The sequence below is a fragment of the Podarcis melisellensis genome (assembly GCF_964234715.1).
Source record: "Podarcis melisellensis genome assembly, chromosome: 5".
In the NCBI taxonomy this organism is placed as follows: domain Eukaryota; kingdom Metazoa; phylum Chordata; class Lepidosauria; order Squamata; family Lacertidae; genus Podarcis; species Podarcis melisellensis.
Window position 1 is genome coordinate 72,188,961 of NC_138537.1, and position 21,906 is coordinate 72,210,866.

A 21,906-nucleotide genomic window follows, 5' to 3' on the forward strand; every position below is an offset into this window, starting at 1 on the left:
TGCAGCAAGTCCTAACTGTTATTCTGTTGATCTGCTATTCACAAATAAATAAAACTATTGAAGTTGTCCAGACTCCTGCTGCTTCCTGGCATTCAGGCAAGCCAACTGCAAGGTCTCCTCAGTGTTCCCAAACCTACAAGAATACCACAGGCCAGTTGGGAGGATCAGAATGGAGTGGCAGGCAGTTGGTTACCGGGGAGATGAGAGAGAATACTCAGAAGAGGGAGGAGAAAAAACAGCAGTTAAGGAAGCCAGCTGATGGGATCGGGGTGGGATAGAAGTAGAGGGGTGAGAGTAGAAAAAAGGGGTGAGAGTAGAAAAAAGGCAGCTAAGAGTGGACATCAAAGGAAGACAGGGGGAAGAAACTGGGAACTCTCTGCCTATAAGTTAAGAAAGAAACCTGGCCTGAGGAGAGGGACAGTCCAACTTTGTGCATCTAGGATCTCTCTACATGTCTAGTACAATGGGTAGGTAATACAGTATGTGGTTCTCCAGAGGTTGTTGTACTCTAGCTCCCATCAACCTTGGCCAAAGGTCATGGATGATAGCAGTTGTAGTCAAGCAGCATCTGGAGGTCAGCAAGTATTGTTCTTAGGTCATAATGAAAACTGAGTCTGTTGCCCTATCCCCAAGCATGACCACATAATGTCACTAGTTGCTTAGATCAGGTGTGGAGAGCTTTTGGTCCTTCAGGTGTTGACAGGGGATGATGGAAGATGTAATTTAGTAACATCTGGAGATCCAAAAGTTCCTGACACCTGCTTCAGGCCTTCCAGTGGTTGTCAAGTTCTGAGAGGTAAGGGTAGAAATTTGGTCCCAATATCCTGGCAAGGTCTACTGGCACCTACCCTGTCTCCCTATGGTGGATGGAACCTGGCTGTTTAATTTTATCACAGTCCCTCAGGGCACCCAATGTGGCATCATGCTAGGAAGTTGTGGGGACATTGAAATACTGGCTTTGCCAGATGCAAAAGAAGACAGGCCTCCTGCATGATTATGAGTTGTAATACAAACTAGGCCTGCTAAAATTTACCTTTTCTACAGAACTGTGAAAGGTATAGGAGCTCTGTCCTCTTTGCATCTGGCCACCTTATTTCTCAGCTTGCCCATGAAGGACACCAGTAGGATGGCCCACTAGGTGACATTTTCACAAGAATCTCCTTATTAACATTGGAGCCAATCCTAGGGATAGGTTCAACTAGATGTTACATAATTGGGGATGGCATCTGTTTTCAGTAGCAGTCCAGTGTACTTTTGACCTCAGCACTCGTATTCTCTTACATATATAGGACCAGACTGTTAATTTCACCAGTCTCTTTCTGCTCGCTGTCACTGCTGCTTTGTATAGGTGCTCTGTCTTGTTCTGGAAGCAGTATTTTCCCCGTGAAAAATATCAGCGTGATAGAGCATTTGATCACAGAGCCAGATCCTTGAAACTAAATTTGATGATAGATAAAAGTAATTACTGTGCAACATTGGCTGCACTATATTTAAGCCCGTGTTAAGTGCTTTCTCTCTTTTCAGGGACTTGCAGAGTTTTGTAAGAACAAATAACCAAGACATGGGAAATACATTGTGGGGGAATGGGGAAGAAGCTCTCTAGATGGATAATGTGGATATTCAGTGATGACAGAAACCCCCTTCATCGATTACAAATGTTGGTGCATCTAGGGCTAGACCCTGGGGCCAAGATCTAAAGTCCTGCAGCCAAAGGGTCTAATGAGAGTTGCAGCTTAGTTTTGAAAAAAGTAGAAAGTTGTGTGAAATATGGCGTTCAGTTAAAGTGATACAGTATTCTAAAATACCCAGCGCTCTTATTAATTTAATGCTTTTTCTTTCTGTATTTCATTTGTATACCACATTTACTTATTACACCTATCTATCACTGAGTTCAACTGGCTCAGTAAACACTCAAGACAATTTTGAAAAACACAACGGCAGGGTAGATAGATCAAAAGATGGGTAGATGGATAAATAAATAAATAAATAAATAAGTTGCTGCAACAATTTTAGACCAGTAAATTTAAAACCAGAAAAGGGGAAAGTTGGCACAAAGAACTAATGTACCAGGTATACATAGCCATTGTAATTAAAATTAAAGGGCTTGGGAGAACAAAAAAGGTATTTTTACATGACAGTTAAAAGACTAAACAACGTCAGTGCCAAGCAAGACTCTCTGGTAGGGCCATTCCATAAATGGAGCAACACCACCCAAAAGCTCTTATCGAGTAGTAATCAACCTCAAATTATTAGGTGGGAGAACCTGAAGAAGCACCCCAGCCATCAATGAGGATTTCAAAGCCCTGACAGGTACCTATGGGACAAGACAACCCTTCAGATTATTTGGCTGTAAGCTGTTTAGTGCTTTAAAGGTTAAAGACAGCACTTTGCATTGGTCCCAGAAACAAACAGATGGCAGAACAATGTTGTAAATGTGATCATATTTACCAGTTATCTTAGGTTTATTTACACGCCATTAACATATATTGCTTTTACACTAGTTTAAGTGCTATGTCTTCCCCCTGAAAGATTCCAAGGAGTTCTGCTTTGAAAGGTCTTTAGTCCCCACAGAACTACAGTTCCTAGGGTGCTTTCGGTGGCAAAAAAAGAATGCTGAAATCTGCAAATGTTGGTCAAATCTTCAATATTTTCATTAATTCAAGAAGTGCTCCAATTCATTTCTAAGTCTTTACGAGTCTTTACAATATCTTTATTCATGTGATATTTAACCCCTTTGTGCCAAACAACCCCCTATAATTCTGCCCAATCGTGTGAACAAACTTTTCCTTGGCCAAAACCAGGATGCAGATGGCCACAAAGAAATCTGAAATCTGCAAGAATGATCTGTCTAGTGAAACAATTACCTAATTCAATTATGCACTAAACAAGCATGAACACAAAACCTTTGCTGAAAGCGAGCAGTGGATATTTTTAAAGGAATGGCAGCATAATAGCACAAGATTGAATTTGAAAAGGCAAATGGTTGTTCAATGATAATCCAAAACAAAATAATTTTGCAAATGGAATTCTCCCAGTAAATGTTGTACATGTGTATTTATTAATATGCCCTGCAGTTACAGAATGCAGAATTTCCACCATGACCTCCCTGGCCCAAACCATACATAGACTGAGCTGCTCGGATTAGCTCTGTACTTTTATTCTCAGGTCTCCATGCATAAGGAGAATACTGGATGACTATTAAGAAATCACATATCTCCTCCACTCCCTCACAGAACCAGGTAACATCAACTACCCAATGGGAATTATCATGATGGCCTTTTATATCTTGCTATTGTTTACTTTTTTAAAAATGTGGTTTAATATTACTTGTAAGGCTTTGTATCCTGAAAGCCTAGATATAAATAATAGCAACAAGAATTACAGATAGGTAGATAGTTATAAAAAGCATCAAACAACACTTCACACAAGCTTTCCCTATATCCCTTTGGGGATTTGGTTTGTAACTAAAATATATGGTACTGCGGATAATGTAACAGATTTTATTTATGTAGCAAAATGTTTTGGCTTGTGCCTTTGTCAACCACCCTGATAAAAATGAAAGGTTGTCGTTTACAAGGCAGCACTTACAGAGCTTTGAGGATGGAATGTTTAGAAAGGCATCATTTGCCAAAGCTAAGTGATATTGGTACCACCTGCCAGCTTGAAGCCATGTGATATTAATGTGCCCAGAAGTTCTCCGTCTTCACTAATGCTGTGGGATCAGTTGCCACCTCTGCTGCAGTTGTTGATAAGTGGTTCTCAGACCTGAAATGTTTTAGCATCTGGCTTCTCCACCTTTTTCTTCAAAATTGCAGATTTGTGGTTTCAAAACATGTGCTTAGTGGATATGACTTTCTGATTTTTTCCCCACTTGATATAGATTATACTGCAGGTGCAGTTGTGTTTGATGTAGTGTGTCCTATCGATCCTGGTGCGTTTGAAGGTACAGTGGTACCTCAGGTTACGTACGCTTCAGGTTACATACGCTTCAGGTTACAGACTCCTCTAACCCAGAAATAGTACCTCGGGTTAAGAACTTTGCTTCAGGATGAGAACAGAAACCGTGCTCCGGCGGCAGCAGGAGGCCCCATTAGCTAAAGTGGTGCTTCAGGTTAAGAACAGTTTCAGGTTAAGAACGGTCCTCCAGAACGAATTAAGTACTTAACCCGAGGTACCACTGTAGTTTTATCCATGAAACTTTAGCCACATAAATATCTCAGTTTTGAAAGAGAGATACAACACACACACACACACACACATGTTTGAGGTGGAATGTTCATTTCACCTTGAGTGAAAAAAATGCATACATTTGGCTATGGCTGGGTTTGAGGTACCCATAAAACATACCTTAGAGAAGAGATGAGTAAGGCATCTAATACCACCAGGCAACTTTTCTACTTTGGTTCAGGGAAAGAGTCTTGTGGTTTGTAGGCAAGCAGGAGAGTCCAAAAGCAGCACTGTCTACTATGTTTACAAACCTGTGATGTTTTATATACCAAAGAGCAGGCCAGAGTCAGTATACTGCTTTTTGGACCAGATGGAAGCCCACTGGTCTCCTGGCATTAACTGATCCTTGCTGTTGGTAGATGTAGTGCAGTAGAAAGCAAGCTAGTAGCTTGTTCCTGCAGCAAACTACTGCAGTGCTGTAGAGTAAGCAGGGCCAGTCCACCCATGAGGCAAATGGAGGTGACTGCCTCAGGCAACAGGATCCACAGGGGCAGCAAATCCGGCCTCCAAGGAATGCATTTCCCACTGCTGCTGACATGAATGGTATTCTGAACAAGCCAAATTTAACAGCAAACATCCCCATTAGATTTTCTCTTTCTTCCCTGTCCAGCTACTAAGAACAATTACCTCAGGGAGTGCATAGTAGGTTCACACAACATGGCTGTTTTACTGATGAAGTGATGTTGCAAAATACAGCTTCATGGACACTGTGTGGATCTCTTCAGCATTAGAGCTTATTCAGACCTTTTAAAATCACCTTCATATTGGTATCTTCACTTCAGTCAGGAGTTTTCTGTAACAATGAGGGGTGTTCAAAACACTTTAAGGCTTGTTCAGGTTTTCTGGCACTGGTCAAAAAATTTAGATCCTCATCCATCTCTCTGATGTTTCAAGGAAAGTTTTTCTAGGTCTTTACAGAAAGGCTGGGGCCTTGGAGAGAAAGCGTATCATATTTCTCACTTGAGCACAAAAAGAATTTCATGGTTATAAAAAGCAATCTTTTGAATTCTCTCACTATGCAGCTTTCCTTTCCCAAAATATTCACAAGCTTGGTTTTCTTTCACAATACAGGATGACCCTATTAATGTTAATGGAGTTACAATGATGGATGCTAATGAAGGGGGAACCAGGGCTAATGCATTTAGGAGTCGTCTTTAACAAAACAAAACAAACAAAACAAAACAAAACACCAACATGATGACAATTGAAGAGGAGAACTCTGCCTATTTTGAACAAAAGTAACAACACTTCTGTGTAACAGCCTTTTTATCAGGGAAACAAAACCACGAGAAAATCACAAAAGTGATAAAATATTCTCCTCTCCACATAGTTTGCAGCACTGAGGCATCTCCTCAGAACTGCCACCTCAGAAATGAAGCAGAAAGCCAGCTGTTTGGAATCTGGAATGTTCTAATCACCAGAGAACAATATATTCCTGACAGCCCAACTAGAATTGATGGTAAACATGCCACTCCACACAGAATGGATTTTTAAAAATTGATAGAAGGCCAGAGGGGTAGGAAGCTTTTTTCAGTGGGATCGTGCCATGTGGAAAGTTTATCCTTTCCCTCCCAATTAAAATGGTGTGTGTGTTCAGGCATACATACACTAAGCCATCCATACATCCTTATTAAGAGCATCAGCATAGTAATTTAAGGACAAATTCACAAACAGCTTAATCACATAGGTAGAAGTGGGTCAGAGCAAACGTCTACTCACATCTTTCCAAACTATTCCGAGGACCTGGAATGTGAACTGGATTCCATATAATGAAAAGATTTCAAGGGAAGTCCTCTAAATTAGTGTGAGTTAACTAAGGGAGGAGGAATGGGGAACACCATATTAGATTCACATGGGGATGAGAACTAGGGCTATAATAGCCACTGATTTTAAAGCAACAGTAACCATATTTAAACAATTGTGAAACTAAGCACTGTTAGATAACCAGTCTGCAATATATTATATTTTCTTGCTGTTGTTTTAAATAAGCTTTAATAAATTATAACACACTTGTTGGAAGCAAGTCTCTGTTCAACCCATGCCTGTATCCCACTACTCTTACTTTAGGAGAGTGGATGCTGCCCCATCATGAAATTTAACAGTATTAGAGGAAAAGAAACTAAACCACAACAAAAAGCATGTGAGGAAGGAGGGAACTGTGTTGGAAGAATCCATCCAAAGACTGGACTGGAGGCAGACTTAGGATGTGGTTTCTCCCACATGACCCTGCCCTCTCCCAGATGGTTTTAACATGATGTTACCAGGTGAGATGAAATCTTGGGGAAGATATAACTACACCACACCCATAATTTCACAGACAGTTCCAGTGAATCCATGGGGTTTGCAAAACTTAGTTTGTTTTGTACATAGGTTTGTTTCAGCACCAGCATGTGAGCATAAGGTGGACAAACAACTGTAAATAAGAATGTGGGATGAAATGAAATACCTACTATTGTGCTGCCAGCACATCACAACCCATGGTGTTAACTCATGTCACATTTACAGAAACATAGTTCAGGGATTGGAGACAGCACAAACATTTTGGACCAGCACGTAAAGCCTTTTATCTGCTTTGATGCAAGCCTGCTAATACATTTCCCAACTGAGGCTCTGCTTCGTAAATCACTTAAGACATAGTCCTTATCTGAGTGATCCTAAGGTTATCCTATTTCCCTTTGAAATGCAGAAGCCGAGTGAAATCTTTTCCGCAGCTTTGAGACTATTTGCTGATTGATTCTATAATCTTGACGCTTAGCGTTGTCTAAATGTAAGAGACTCTTTACCACCAAAGATTGCCCCATGAATTCCAGCAAGCATAAGGCTAGACATTTACAAAAAATTAAAAAGGCAGTTCTGAGAGAATGATTGAAAGATGGGTAAGATGTTAGGTAAGCCAGGACTATATTGCATTCATTCCAAAAATCCATATTTCACCCATCTATCAAAAAGTACTCCAGGAGCTCATAGCATCACATGCAAAAATGTAAACACAATGAAAACAATTAGATGCTCATGTGCAGGCCTCAGATAAGAGCCCTGTGGGAAAGGGATACACTGCCCATGAATGAAAGTAAAGTGAACATTTGTGCATCATACATAATTGCAAAGATGTTTGTTAATTGTTGGAACATAGTCACAAATGGCACGTAGGCTTGACACTATAAAAATTGATCTGAAAGGAATAGACTCGGGTCCCATACCTTTCAAAGATTCTTACAGGATTGTCATACTTCTGGAATTTTGTGGACATATCTGGGATACAGCAGTCAGAAGCAGTGTCCAGGCAGAAATCACAAAAAATGTCCAAGAAAACCCAGACATATGGCAACCCATGTCAGCAATGTTGTTTTTGGCTATTTTCCTTAAAAACAGTTCAACAACTTTTCACTGTTAGAAATATGGCAACCCTAATATGGGAATTAGGAACGAATAAATAAACAATATAAATGTTAGTACAGTGGTACCTCGAGTTAAGTACTTAATTCGTTCCAGAGGTCCATTCTTAACCTGAAACTGTTCTTAACCTGAAGCACCACTTTAGTTAATGGGGCCTCCTGCTGCCGCTGCGCCGCCGGAGCACAATTTCTGTTCTCATCCTGAAGCAAAGTTCTTAACCTGAAGTACTATTTCTGGGTTAGTGGAGTCTGTAACCTGAAGCGTATGTAACCCAAGGTACCACTGTACTTTCCATAGGAGTACAACATTTGCAATTCAAAACTTCTGAAAAGAAACATTTTAAAAATAAATGTTGTGGGGAAGTCTACCCAGAAGAGCTTTGACTAGTGCCCTAGAGGGCATGCCCTAATTTAGTTATAACCAATAAGTATTGTGCCAACCCACTACAATGGTGTGATGTGGAGTTGCAGGCTGATCCAGGCTGGGTGGCAAAAAAGCACTATCCCCTTTCAAATTAACGGCAACACACATTTAAAAAGTGGGTCTCCAAATGCACATTTGGACTAAAGGTGACCCCAAATCAGAAAACCACTGCTCTACACTGACTCACAGTAGCTCTCCAGGGTTTCAGACAGGGGTCTTTTCCAGTTTTCTGTGGAGATGCCAGGTATGGAAACTGGGACCTTTTTCATGTAAAAGGTATGCTCTACAACTGGAATGCTCTACAGCTGGCATTAACAGGAATGAAAGAGAGCATTGAATGATGACTGGATTCACTTCAAAGTATGTAATGTTTATAGATACTTAATGGTTAAATGCTGGATAAAATATCTTTTTTAAAAAAGAAAACATGTTTTTTTAAAATAAAAAATAAATCTACATATTGTGTATGTAGAATTTGTCTACCCATGCTGATGTATTGTTATAGCAGTTGTTTACAGTATGCTACTGTTTGATTTTTCGCCTAAGGTTTGATCAATAGAAGCATGTGCATGCAGGGAATACACTATAGAGTGCAGAATGCGAGATGTGTAGGTAAGCATCTTAATGTTCAGGTTCATTTCGTTTTATAGAAGGAATGTAGGTTCTGGATCTCCACAGTACACTGGCTATTACTCTGCTCATACTTGTTTGTAGCCCTTAATTGTAGAATTACTCTGATCCCCCTTTAATTTCCTTGACAGCCCCAACCTGGTAAATGGTTGAGTGTTCTGATTTTCAAAGCAAATTTTTGAGAGATCAGCCTGCAATGAAGAATAAATGAAACCACTTTACTCAGAAATGCCTCTGTCTGGTTGCAGTTTCACATCTGAGTTTGAGCTTCAAGCAAATAAATACATTTTGCTGTACTGGGACATATTTTTCTTTTAAGCATTGAAACTCTGTTGTTTCTTGGGCACTGCAGAAGAATAAATGAAAACACAGTGCTCCACATAAGAGATCCAGGCAATGTTAATATCCTGGGTACATGATTTATTCAACTGGAGCGCTTAACTATCTGCCTTCTGCCACGTGAGCACCTTCTTGCCCTATGTCAAGGGCTATACTGTAGACTTGAGGAACAGTCTTCAGGACCTTTAAGGATTTTTCCAGGTCCCATCCCCAAGTTTCTGTTTTCAGATTTTAAAAAGACTTCAGCCAATTCCAGTATCGGAGTTGAAATGCCTCTGACTACCCATTACTGGGAATCACAAATGGAGGAGAGTGTTGTGCTCATAACGTCTTTCTCGGTTTTCCACAGGCACCTGGTTGGCCACTGTGAGTACAAGAGTACAAGACCTTTGGCCTGATTCACCGGGCCTCTTCTGACATTGTTATAGAACCTGCAACCTTTCTTCTAGTTCAAAGCCCCCAAATATTCCCCAGGGACTAAAGTGGGAAACAACAATGTTTTCTTTTCTTCTGCTTTAGGGGAAACCAAACAATTACATTGCTGGTTCACTGCCACATCAAAATCTATAATGTAACAGCACTGCAGGCAAGTACACCAGCAAAAATGTTTGCAAATACAATATAAGGCTAAGCCAGATCTAGGATGCTTCAGTTAAAAAAACACATGAAAAAACTTCCGTATTTCAAGAAATATTTAACTGAAACAGGTCCTGTGCATTCTGAGGCATTGTTTGGGGTGCTTGCATATCTGTTTGCTGATTTGATTTAAGTTTTGTACAAAATACTACTGAGATGTATTGGCATCATAATGGCAGAGACTAAACCTGTAGTAACAATGGTTATCTTGATGCTTGCATCTTTGGCTGTATATAGCTTAGCTCTAAACTACAAGTCTCTAGAAATAAGAGTATATATAAATATGTCACGCTTAGTTGTTTCAGTCACAGATGTTTGGGAGAGACTATAGAATGCATACATTGCTTACAACTTACATAAACTCTTTTAAATATTTCATGGCATGACCTAAACCATCTAGATATGAAAGACCAGTGCCACCCTCTGGTTACCTGACAAGCCACAGATCTGCTTTCCTTGTCTGTTGCTTGTTAAGTTCAAGGGGAAAGAAGAAAGAAATAAGTCACTTTAAAACATCAGAGCAAAATGCTTCTCCCCCCCACCCATAGACCCATACCTTCAATACTGCAATTTTTAAACGAAGTCAATAAGTAAAAACATGATAACAAAATGGAGACATATGAAGCTGGGAAGACTAATGGAGCAAAAATAAGCTAGTGAGGTGCTGTCAAAGGAAAAAGATAAAATGTGTCTGACAGAGACTTCAGAGTAAAACATGTAAACTTGGTATTCGTAAATAATTATTATTTCCAAAAGTAACTTTAAGGAGAAAAGTGTTGTTCAGAGGAACCTGTTACAAATCCGTTAAACAAGATATTAATTTTCTGATAAGCCCTGCATATTCTTTAAGACATTGCCACTGCAGGATGCTTAGACTTGTGTTCCATACTTTTTGCATAATGAACACTGATATAATTTCAGGATTATACAGCAGATACATAGGCACACTTCTTAATCTCTTCAAAGCCATTTTGGCTTCTCTGATTCTTCCAGCAAATAATTTGCATTTCTTAGCACCTTTACGTTTTCTTTTTTTAGAATGACTCACCCATGGTTATTTAGGGTTTAAAATTTTACACAGCTGCTGCATTCTTATGGAAAAATGCGCATCATCTCCCTGGGCTAGGTTTGCTCCCAGATCTGCTTAGCACTGCCTTCACTGGGAGGACTGCCATAGTAACCAGATTCCAGCTGCAGTTCTGAATTCAGGATGGGACAATAGAGATATCAGCCCTTGGTGCAAGCAAGCACAAAAATATATATGAGAGAATTATACTTTGAGTTGGAAGGATAAATACCCACCATCTATTACACAACGGTTTGTACACCCTTGCTACATTTGAACACTTGTTATAAACAGCAATGCTGCTTGGGTATCTATTTGGACAACATACGGTATATCAATCTCCTGCCAATCTAGCAGTTTGAAAACATGTCAAAGTGCAAGTAGATAAATAGGTACCACTCTGGCAGGAAGGTAAACGGCGTTTCAGTGTGCTGCTCTGGTTCACCAGAAGCGACTTAGTCATGCTGGCCACGTGACCCGGAAACTGTAAGCTGGCTCCCTCGGCCAGTAAAGCGAGATGAGCGCCCCAACCCCAGAGTCGGTCACAACTGGACCTAATGGGAAGGGGTCCCTCTACTTTTACCTTTATATCAAGCTATATGAATAAATTAAGATGGGTATAATGATGGTTATTGGATTGCTAGGGTGAGCTGACAAAGTGTGGGGGGGGGTTCGGGGGTTCCCTTCCCTCTTTTTTCCTCCCTTCTTCCTCCACTGTAAATTTGCGATAGAAAATCAATAAAAATGCTTTTGAAGAAGAAGAAGAAAATGTGCTTCAAAAGTCATACCATATATAAATTGGTAATCGTTATATTTTGAATTATTAAATGGAAAGTCACATAGCACCCTGCACAGAGGCTGTGTAATGTTATGCCATTGAAAATTGCTATTGAGGGAGGAGACATTCAGAGGGTGACTGAAATCCCTGCTAGACAGAAGGAACCAGTAGGCTGATTTTTGCTTATGAGCAGACTTGTTGCAAGATAGGCTGAGGCTGTTCCTGCTATCTGAACAGCATGAATTCAGAATTTTCCTCCATCTTAAATCATTAAGTTTTACCTTATGTACTTTTAGCCCCTTTGAGGATAAATGCTTTGCATACTCAGGTGCTGCGACAGAATAATTGATGTTCCCCATCAGTTAAATACCCTTTAGCTAATAAGTGTTTTTTTTTAGTTACACTGACTTAAAATTGTGAGTTTAAAATTGTGAATAAAAACAGTTTTCTTCACTGTTAGGCATACTGTTTTAGAACCATAAAAAGAAATCTCTCCATGTATTCAAAGCTAGACTGTATCTGTAGCTGTAGGTTCCATCCCTAATTATCATAACAGAGAACAACCTTTTTTTTAAACATATTTTTTTATGAAAGATTTCATGGTTTACAAAAGTATGTGCAATGTCTCTCTTTTCAAGTTACATTTTCTACACATCAGTTTCATATGCCGAGACATTAGCGTTACATTAGGAAGAAAAGGGGGAAAGAGGTGGAGGGGGCCATGGTGAGTGGGGGTGGAGTCAGATGGCAATGTTTCTATTTTACTTATTGTATGTGTGGGGTTTTGTGTCAGCGTCACACATGCGGGTTTTCTTTACTATTCGCTTGTTTTCCTTTGGTGGTGAGAGAGGTTGAGGTTGGCCTAGGGTGTGGTTGTTTGATTGTGATTGGCTGTGGTGAACTTTGTTTTCATGTTTGAGTGGGGTGGGTGGATGTTTTGAGTCAGGTTAGCCATATTGATTCGTATGCTGTTGGTGGATTCTTGTCGTTGTCTTGTTGAGCTGTGTATGTGATAAAAGGGGTGAAGGCATCTTCTTCCATTTCCCCCGTGTCAGTTTCAGTTTATTGGTTAGTTCTTCTAATAAGGCTGTTTCCCATACTTTTTGGTACAACCTTATTGATAGAAATACTTGTTCTTTAGAATTCTAGACTTACTGCACATCTGAAGAAGGTATGCTTTTGCTTATCAAAGAATATGGCTGAAGCATCAGAGTTTTGAATGAGAAAGCGAGAAGAGACACACTAGTATTGCAAATTCCTACCTTAGTACTTAAATCTAATTCCGTTCTCCAAACAGCATGTATTTCTGGACAATCTTTTCACATGTTCCCCGTCCCATTTCAGATATAAATTAGACAAATTAGAATGCATTAACATGTTCACTGTTACAATATCCAAAAGCTATAACTTATATATCAGCTTTAAGGAAATGGATTTTTAAATAATGGCAGCTAAAAGCAAGGAAATGCCGACAACAAAATAACACGATTTTAAAATGATCTCGAGACCCATATAAGGCTGCCCATCCTTTTGATTTAATAGCAGGTGGCATAATTTTAGAGTGCTTTAAGTCCTCAGAATGTGAGTCTTCTGGAAAATAAATTTCTTCTGATCCTCACTCACAGAGGGGAACATTTTTTTTTTTTAAAAAAATGACTAATGTATGTTTTCTATAACACACAAAGGCATATGAATCCAGTAAGCTGCTGGACCGCAAGATGGATTTCCCCAGTTTTAAACTGCATGGTGCTTCAAGGTGTTGACACTAACAACATGCCTCACAGAGCAATCTTATACAGGTTCATTCAGAAGTAAGTCTCATTCAGTTCAGTTTATTTAGGTAAATTGGGTATAAGGATTGCAGCAGAAACTTCTCTTTACTCTTTGCATGGTAAATTACAATACCCATTGTAGTTTATGTAGGTTTTCTTTCACATTATGGGTGGAGAATGCAAAAAAAGCTCTTTTGCAGCTTAACCAGAAGCAAGTCTCACTAATTTCAATGAGACTTATTAACGGTTAACTATTTGAGATTGCAGTCTTGGTGGCATGGATATATGCTTAACTACCCAATTATTTCCAGGTACAGTGGTACCTTGGGTTAAGTACTTAATTCATTCCGGAGGTCCGTACTTAAGCTGAAACTGTTTTTAACCTGAAGCACCACTTTAGCTAATGGGGCCTCCTGCTACTGCCACGCCGCTTGAGCACAATTTCTGTTCTCATCCTGAAGCAAAGTTCTTAACCTGAAGCACTATTTCTGGGTTAGCAGAGTCTGTAACCTGAAGCGTATGTAACCAGAGATACCACTGTACAAATTCATTCCAAAGTATTTCTGCTCTCACTACCAACTCTGTCTTCCCTGGCCTATTATTTCTCTTATTGCTTCCAGCAGCATCCCATGCCTTTATTGCAGAAGACAATAGCTCACGGATAGGGCTCATGCTTTGCATGCCAAAGATCCCAGGTCCAATCTCCTGGCACAACCAAGCAAGGAAAAAATCCCAAAAACTTTGAAAAATTCCTGCTGGTCTGAATAAACATATATCCTAATCCCCAACTGCAAGTACCAATATAGATGAGCTTTTTAATATAGTACCAATATAGATGAGCGATTTAAAACAGGTGTGGGGAACTTTGGGCCCTCCAGTTGCTGTTGAACTATCATTTTTGACTATTAGCCATGCTAGCTGGGGCTGTTGAGAACTGCAATCCAAACATGTCTGGAGGGCCACAAGTTCTCTACTCTCAAATTAAAACAAATCTGAAGTGGCATTAACCCAGTGGTTAAGTACCCAAACACAGTACTCCCTCCCCCAGGAGCCAGGCCTCATGGTGAAAGGAGAAGACACCATGCATTTGGGATAAAAATGTCCACAACTTTATTGAATTCAGATGTAGGTAAACCTTGGCATAGGTATTGGGCGGGTATCCATCTCAGCCCCCTGCTGGGGGTCTGAGGCATGAAAGGGTCAGTGAGGGGAAGATGGCACCAACGCAAAATGTGAGTTTACCCAACTGCTCCCTCCCCGAATCGCTATTGCCCATCCACCGTGTGCTTGTGGACAGAGACTACGCTCATGACCCCTCTAATTGAGTACCCTGTTATTACCACCACAGGAAGTGGATGAGTCACCCCTTCACCCCTTCCTCAGATGTTTGACTAAAGGATTCTGCCCAAGAAATAAACCGCCAAAGTTGTGACAATTGCTATGGGGAAGGCAAAACCTGAAGAGCAGGGAAAATTCCTTCCCAGCTCTGAAGACAGCAACCATTGCACGACCATGGCCATGGCCGCACGCCTGGAAAGAAAAGGTTAGACTGCAAGAAAACAAGATGGGTGACACAATGGGGCTGACTCCACTGCCAAGATAGCCTTGCCCCCAAGGCCACCACGGATTGGCCTGAAATTTTAAAACTGGGTTTGGCGGGAATCCAGCAGGCACTGCAGCAGCCAAGGGAGAGGAGCCAACGGTTGGGGCAAATGTGTCATGGCTTCAGAAGGAGGGGGAAGTGTTGTGCTGGGTCGCAACCACCACCCACCTCTGTACTGGGTAAGTGGCCATTTTCAAGCTGTGTTTGTCAAGGGAATCTTTTTAATGAGTTCTAGGGGACATCAACACAGAGCAACTGTCAGGCTTAACAGACCTCGTCATTTTTTTCCTTTTAATTTACAAACTCACATAGTTCTGTGTGCCCCCCCCCCATGTAGAAATTACCATTTTGTTTATAGGTGGCCCTGTTTTGCTTCTATACTGAATAACATGCAGTCACCTAAGTGCACTATTAACATATGTATAGAGATGATGAGGGCAAAACATGCGGTGATCATGGAGCTGCTATTTTTCTTCTCTATGGATCTGCTATAATTGTTCAGAACAGCCTTAGCCATGGTTGTGAATATGCTGCCACTGCTCCCTCCCCGCTCAAATTACAGATATTTCTTGTGCCCCTGTCCATGAGTGTTAGGCCGTATGTTCACTCTAGTGTACAAAGCACAAATGGTCTTTAAAAGGAAGCCATATAACATAGAAGTATTACTTCCCTAACTTGGAGTCCTAGCTAACAAAATAGCACATCTATTTTAACTGATATCAACTACATTTTGCCCTACCACAAAAGGTTTTCAAAGAGAAATTGTTTAAATTCTTCAAATCAAACCACAGCAAGCCTTCCAGGTTTCATGTCTGGCAATACCAAGTGATACAGAACAGACATAATGGTTTGAGTAAGCTGAGACATTAATTTGTTTGGACATGAATGAACTATAATATTCCCAATGAGACAAGCTTGTTTCTGCAGCAGAGAAGAAAATTAAGATGAAACATTCAACAATGTCCAATTGACCAAGGTCCTCTCCCCGCCCCATCCTTTATTGCATTTTTGTTGTATGTGGATGCTACTTACTTGTTAGACTCTCCCTCCATCATCCTCATGTTTCTAAGAAGTGATGAGACCATTTCAGCCCACTTCCTCACTTTTAATTTAATTACATTGATGGAGCCTCACAGCGAGAACAACAATGAGCATCAATCACATTTACCTGGATCTGAGCTCTGTACTTGGGAGTTTTTCTTTATTCCTCTACAACCAACATTTCCTTTAATGATTTTGTATAATTAATCAAACCCCTCTTATATATAAAATGACAGCCTAAAGATGTTGTGTGCAATGTATCATCATCTTCTTTTTACTTTATTTGGCTAAAACAAATTAATGAGATATTGTGGAAAAAACTGGTGCATTTTGCAGCATTTAAGCCAGTGCTTTTACAAGCATTGCATTCATGATCGTGATCTTGTTAGGCTCTCTAGAGAAATGAAACAAAGCCTGGAAAGATCTCAAGAAAAAGAATAAAGAATTGAGTTTCTTAAGAAGAAATAATAGGAGGAAGTCTTACTAATTCAGCAGTGCAACACAGACCTAACTCAAACATCATATGCTATGTAAATTACATAATAATATGCGTTTGGAGTGGGTTAGGCTGTGTATGTCCTGGATCCAGCACATATTCAATTCCTGGGATAGCCTGGCTAGCTTCCTGGTGAAGTCCTCTAAGTATGGACCATTAAGGTAACAAAGGAAGTGGCTCTGTAACAGATGGGTCTAGGGTTCCCATATGTCCAGAATTACCCAGACATATATGGAATACTGCAGCCGCAATCAGTGTCCGGGCAGAAATTGGCTAAATGATCGGGGAAATCCAGACATATGGCAGTCGACTTTCCTCAGAAAAAGCTCAAAAACATCCAATTTTTTTGCAATTTTGCAACCCTAGGTGGGCCCCTCAACTAGGTGGTAGTTAGAAAGACAAAGGCCAGAACTGAGAGTTGAGTTTTGTGAACCAGATGCTAGAAGGCTCCAGGCTGGGAGATAGAGCTATGCTTGATTTTTGTTAGAATCCCAAGCCTGTGGCCGCAACAGAAGCAAGACCCTCTTGGGGTGTTAATGCTGCCAACCCCTCCATCATAGGCTCAGGTTGTATATATGTGTAAATAAACCACATATCATAAAGACCCCACAGTCTCCACTGTGCCTCATTCCAAAAGAAAACACAAACCCTGCGTAAACCTGGAACCTCTGGAATCTCACACCACTAAGATATTGGAGTGGTGTGAAGCAACACACACACACACATACACACACACACACACACACACACACACACACCTCTACACAGGCAATTGTAGAGCATTAAAATGCCTCTCCTACCAGCATTCTGAAAGAGCACAGACCATTGTACTGCCTCAGCATTCTATCATTCTGCTGTGCGCAAACCTTGGGGGTCAGAATATTTGCCTTTTGGCCAAACTAGATGAGACATCAATCCTGCAATTAATAATTATAGGATTTTTTTTTACAGATAAATGGCACATCTCCTAGTGTGGATCCAGGATCACAGCAGGGGGACAAGCGTTAAAACACCCTCCCCCTTCCAAACATCAGATTTCTGATCCAGCCTGAGGATCCTGCACCTTTCAGCAATAAGCCTTTTTATTGCATCAGGCAGAACTTTGAGCTCTCCCTCAAATTACCAATGTTAAAATTGAAGTAGTTGGAATATAGTGAAATAGGTCCATTTATATTGTCTCAAGCAGAGGGCCCCCCCAAACCGACATCTCTCTAAATGACTCATCACTTGAACATTCAGGTTTGTATTGTTACCTAGATAAATGGCATGCCCATCTTGTGGTTATAAGTGAGTTTTAGAATGACAAGTGGATTTGGTTTCCTTTCCAAATAAGAATGATGTTCACAGACAGCAACTTCTTGTTTTATATTCTTCTGAAGTACAGAATTAAGAAAGGACAAAAGGGAGGTCATGAGAGCTGCATGTCTAATAGCCGATAAAAAGAGTCTGAAGAATATAAACACACTGAATGCACAAACAAGTTTCCTTATATAATAACATGTGAGCACAATGTGATTGAAGAGTTTCAAAAATTTGATTATATTCCTAATTGGAACTTCATGAAAACTGCCTTAAGGAGACCACAGAGCCGAGCCCTGAATGTCCAAGCAATTTTAGATTCAAATTAAGTTAAGAGATTGATTTCCATTTCAAAAGGCCATTCCTAACTGATAAAGTAAGCTGAAGCAGTACTATTTAAAATGTACCCTCAAACGGCAAAAACTAAGCATCTCTCACTCACTCACTCTCACTCTCACACACAAATAAACACACACCGTTGGTTATTTGGATTGTATGCCTAAAGAAACTAGAAAACATTCAGTTTGGTAAAGTTGTTAGAAAAAAGAAGCAGACAATCATGACAAATATGGTCAGATCAGCTCTTGGACTGAGCAGTACGCAGTAGTGTGTAATGGATACCCATCATGAAATCAAATGGGGATGGAATAAAGATGTACACGGCCAAATATACAGAGTGGGGGAGGCAAACCAAACCCCTGTGAGTCCTCTACAAGAGGTAGGCTCCTCTTCCCTTGGTTTTTGCCCCCAAAGCACTCTACCACCCCCTGCACAATGCAATGCAATGCAATATAATGATGTGGGTTCACTCGATGAAATTTTAGGGAGTGGAATGCTGCAGGGCAGTGGACAAAGGGCAGAGGTAATATTTCCAAGCCCTTGGATTGACTAAAAAAATTACCTTTTTCTGATTTCCCAAGTTAATCCAAGGTTAGTTTCTGTGAGCTCCACCATCTCTAGACAGAGGTTTTTTTGTTTGTTTTTTTGGTTGTGGCACCTTGCTTACATAGTTCCTGCCTCTGCTCCTTAATGTGGTGCCCCTGTCCATAGTTTTCACATTCCAGCTGAAGAAGACATTTCTGTTGCACAGGTTTTTAATGGACCTCCGTGGCTTCTCATCTGATTTTCTCCTACTGCTTTAAATGTTTTTGTTGCTTTTTAAATATTGGATTTCTGTTTTATTTTGCTGTTTTTATATACTGCTGGTTTTAAGTATGCCACGAACCACCTCAGAAGTTACAAAAGAGAGGTGGGCTATAAATATTCAAATAAAATTATTTCAAACTGTAGCACATTCATCTCCTGACAATCTGGGGGGGGGGGGACCCTGACATTGAAATCAATGAAACAGATAATGTATTACGACAGTGGAAGTTTGATGTGAAGATGTTAGCAGCCTGAAAACAAAGTTGTTCCTTCCCTTGCTTGCTTTTCCTTAAGAACTAATATGGACATTTCCCTGGGCCATTGTTAGCTTTGATGGACAAATATTGAAAGTGAGGGAACGGTAAGTCATGCAATTTCTTTTTCAGACATAAAATATCAAATTAAAATGATACAAATCTAAAACTAGGTAATTTAATACCAATGGAGGCCTGGAACAAACTATAAATTGGTGTGATCAAACTTTACTGTCAGATTTTTGAAGCGATACTGCTTGCAGAATGCCTTACGATCAATGTAGATAATTGTACATGGGGAAAATAGGAGATGGGTGCCCAGGATGACTTTTGTTCCTATAGCCTGTTGCAGAGGAGCCAGGTCCGTTATGGCAAGTGGGGCACTGCCCCACCAACCTCAGTCTGCCCTCTCCCAGCCCCCACCTGTCTGCCATCTTACTTACAAGCAGTCCGGGGGGGGGGGTGGTTGCACAACCGGTCGACTTCTTCCTCCGTAGTCTCAATGTTGTCTTTATAGAACTCAGCAGAGAAGAGGCTGGGGGCAAAAAACAAAACCAACCTGTCATTGGCTTGGGCTCTGCCTGCTGTTTCGGCTCCCTGCAGTCTACCCCAACAGTCTTGATGGTCCCCAGCCACCGCTAGTCTATTGTTGCTACAGTTTCCTCTGAATTTCCTTGCTCTTTCATGCTAGCGTAGATCACTTTTAAAAAGGGACTTGCTACTTCTACCTAAAATAGAAACGGCCACAGAATTCTCAAGGCACTATTTTGGGAAGCCAAGTGGGTGTAGGTAGTTGCTCTATCCCATTTCAAGCCATATGGAGGGGTTTTTGTTTCCTTCAACACCACCATAAATGTGGCCATTTTGAAGTCCCAGGTTATGGCTTAAAACCACATGATCAGTGCTTGGATGGGAACCACATGTACACTTCTGTGGGCTCCATGACAGAAGAAGGATCGGGGGCGGGGGGAGTTAGAAAATAAAAATAAACAACAAATGCTTTTAAAAATGCAGGCATTTCACTTTTGCTGTGTCTCTTGCTCCCCATCCCACCTATATTCTAAAATCTCTTCCTACTCCCAATCAAGGAAACCTGAAAGGCTGCCCCTGCCTATAAGTAGTCTGGCGAATGTTTGCTGTGATTCACCAAGTAGATGCTTAGTTCACCTGGATACACCAACAGACAACATGCATCACTTGAACAAAAACTGCTGGTGGCAAAACACCTCCTTTGTGTGACAGCTGGATGATCCTAATGGGAGCTACACGCTAAACACCCTCTCACAGAGCCGATCTGAGGCAGAGAGAATGTAACTTCATTATGGCAGGTTTAAATTTCAGATCTTTTTGAGATATGGCCATTAAGTCACACAAACTTCATTCGCCTATATCAGTCCTGCCTGCAGCACATTTTTACAAAACTAGATGCTGAAAGAAATAGATGCCCATTGACATGACTCACCGCTTGGTTGCACCGTGATAGGAGATGGGTTGCAAAAATGGCTTTACCACCATTCAGTCCCCCTCCCCTTTGGTAAGTCTTTTTTAAAAAAACAACACTGATTGATAGGGGGAAAGTGGAAACACAAAGGAAAAAAGATTGCACAAGGAAAGTAGCGTTGGGCATGAGAAGGCAATCTAAAATGGCAGCTGCTGGACACTTTTGCAGAATGGGAAAAGAAAAAGGAAGACTGCAAAGGAGGAAGGGGAATCACTTGTTGAAAGTTGGGACTAAAGGTGGATCTGGAAAGAAGGTTGTATCTGATACCATCAGCAAATCCTAAGGACTGGCATGCACTACCTTCAGCACCTTGCAAAACAGAAATATGTCTAGGTTCAAAAAGGGTAACAACAATACAGTATCATCACATCATGCATTCCATGTATATGCAAAACCACGTATATGACAAACACTCCCCTTGGAACTGCCTCTACACAAGCGTCCTTACCCTCCCAGTGCTGTATTGCTGAGTGGGCCTTGCTCAGTAAGCAAGGCAGAGAGTTTTGAAGGCAGAGGATATCAGTATTATTACGCCAATAGGGGACAATTTAGGAGTGAAGTTAACACAGAATGGCTATCTAAGTCCAATTATTACGTTCAGGGCAGGGGTTAGATTTCAGCTAGTACTGTGCTCAAACCTGTTCTCCAATTTCTTAAAAGTTTTCTTCCAATTCAAAAAGAAGCTTCCATTTTTCTGTCCAGTTCTCAAGGCACTTAAAATATTTCTTTAGAACGTTAGTGGGGGCAAAGGTGAGATTACCTTCTTGCTGCAAGCTGGCTGTGGGTGGGGTGCTTGTTTATCTTGCCATTAAACATTTATCCTACACTCTACAGCTTCCCCAACTACCTGTGCTTCCTGATCACAAAAAAATTCATGGGTGAACTGACCTCATGTCATCTTTCCCTAAGCTTCAATTGAATCATGGGAAGTCAGGGAGGCTGGTTGAAAAAGAAATACTTGATTATAGAACTCTGTACAACATAACCCCTCTCCTTTGGCAACTTTCTCCTCCTGCTTCTATCCCTGACTCCTCCTTGGCCCTAACTTCCTAAACTAGATATGGGAAGTGTGTCTAAAGGTATATTAACATTGATCCTAGCACAAACTACCACAGAGATGATTTGTGGAATTAAAGCAAAGATGCTTGCAAACACCCTTTGGCCACCTTGAAAATGGGTTAAGGCAACAGCAACCCTGCACCCTGTTGGAAGTACAACAGCAGAGATCGTACCCCAGAAGCTGTGATTTGACTAGGGAAACTCACTGGTGCCAAATAGCAGCTTCCCCTACAGAGCATA

The 21,906-nt window shown here is 40.8% G+C and overlaps 1 long non-coding RNA gene across 5 annotated transcripts; it reads left to right on the forward strand.

Annotated features, from left to right (window-relative positions):
• Positions 1 to 3,080: 3,080 nt before the first annotated feature.
• Positions 3,081 to 21,431, forward strand: LOC309371199. 5 transcript variants are annotated; one of them, XR_014168897.1, is made up of 6 exons: positions 3,081 to 3,239; positions 8,593 to 8,658; positions 9,535 to 9,605; positions 13,181 to 13,306; positions 14,616 to 14,810; positions 20,195 to 21,431. It is a non-coding gene; the product is annotated as an uncharacterized lncRNA (long non-coding RNA). The 5 variants fall into 5 exon arrangements; XR_014168898.1 differs by having other exon boundaries at positions 9,535 to 9,601; positions 13,181 to 13,310; positions 14,628 to 14,810; XR_014168899.1 differs by having other exon boundaries at positions 3,083 to 3,239; positions 9,535 to 9,601.
• Positions 21,432 to 21,906: the final 475 nt, after the last annotated feature.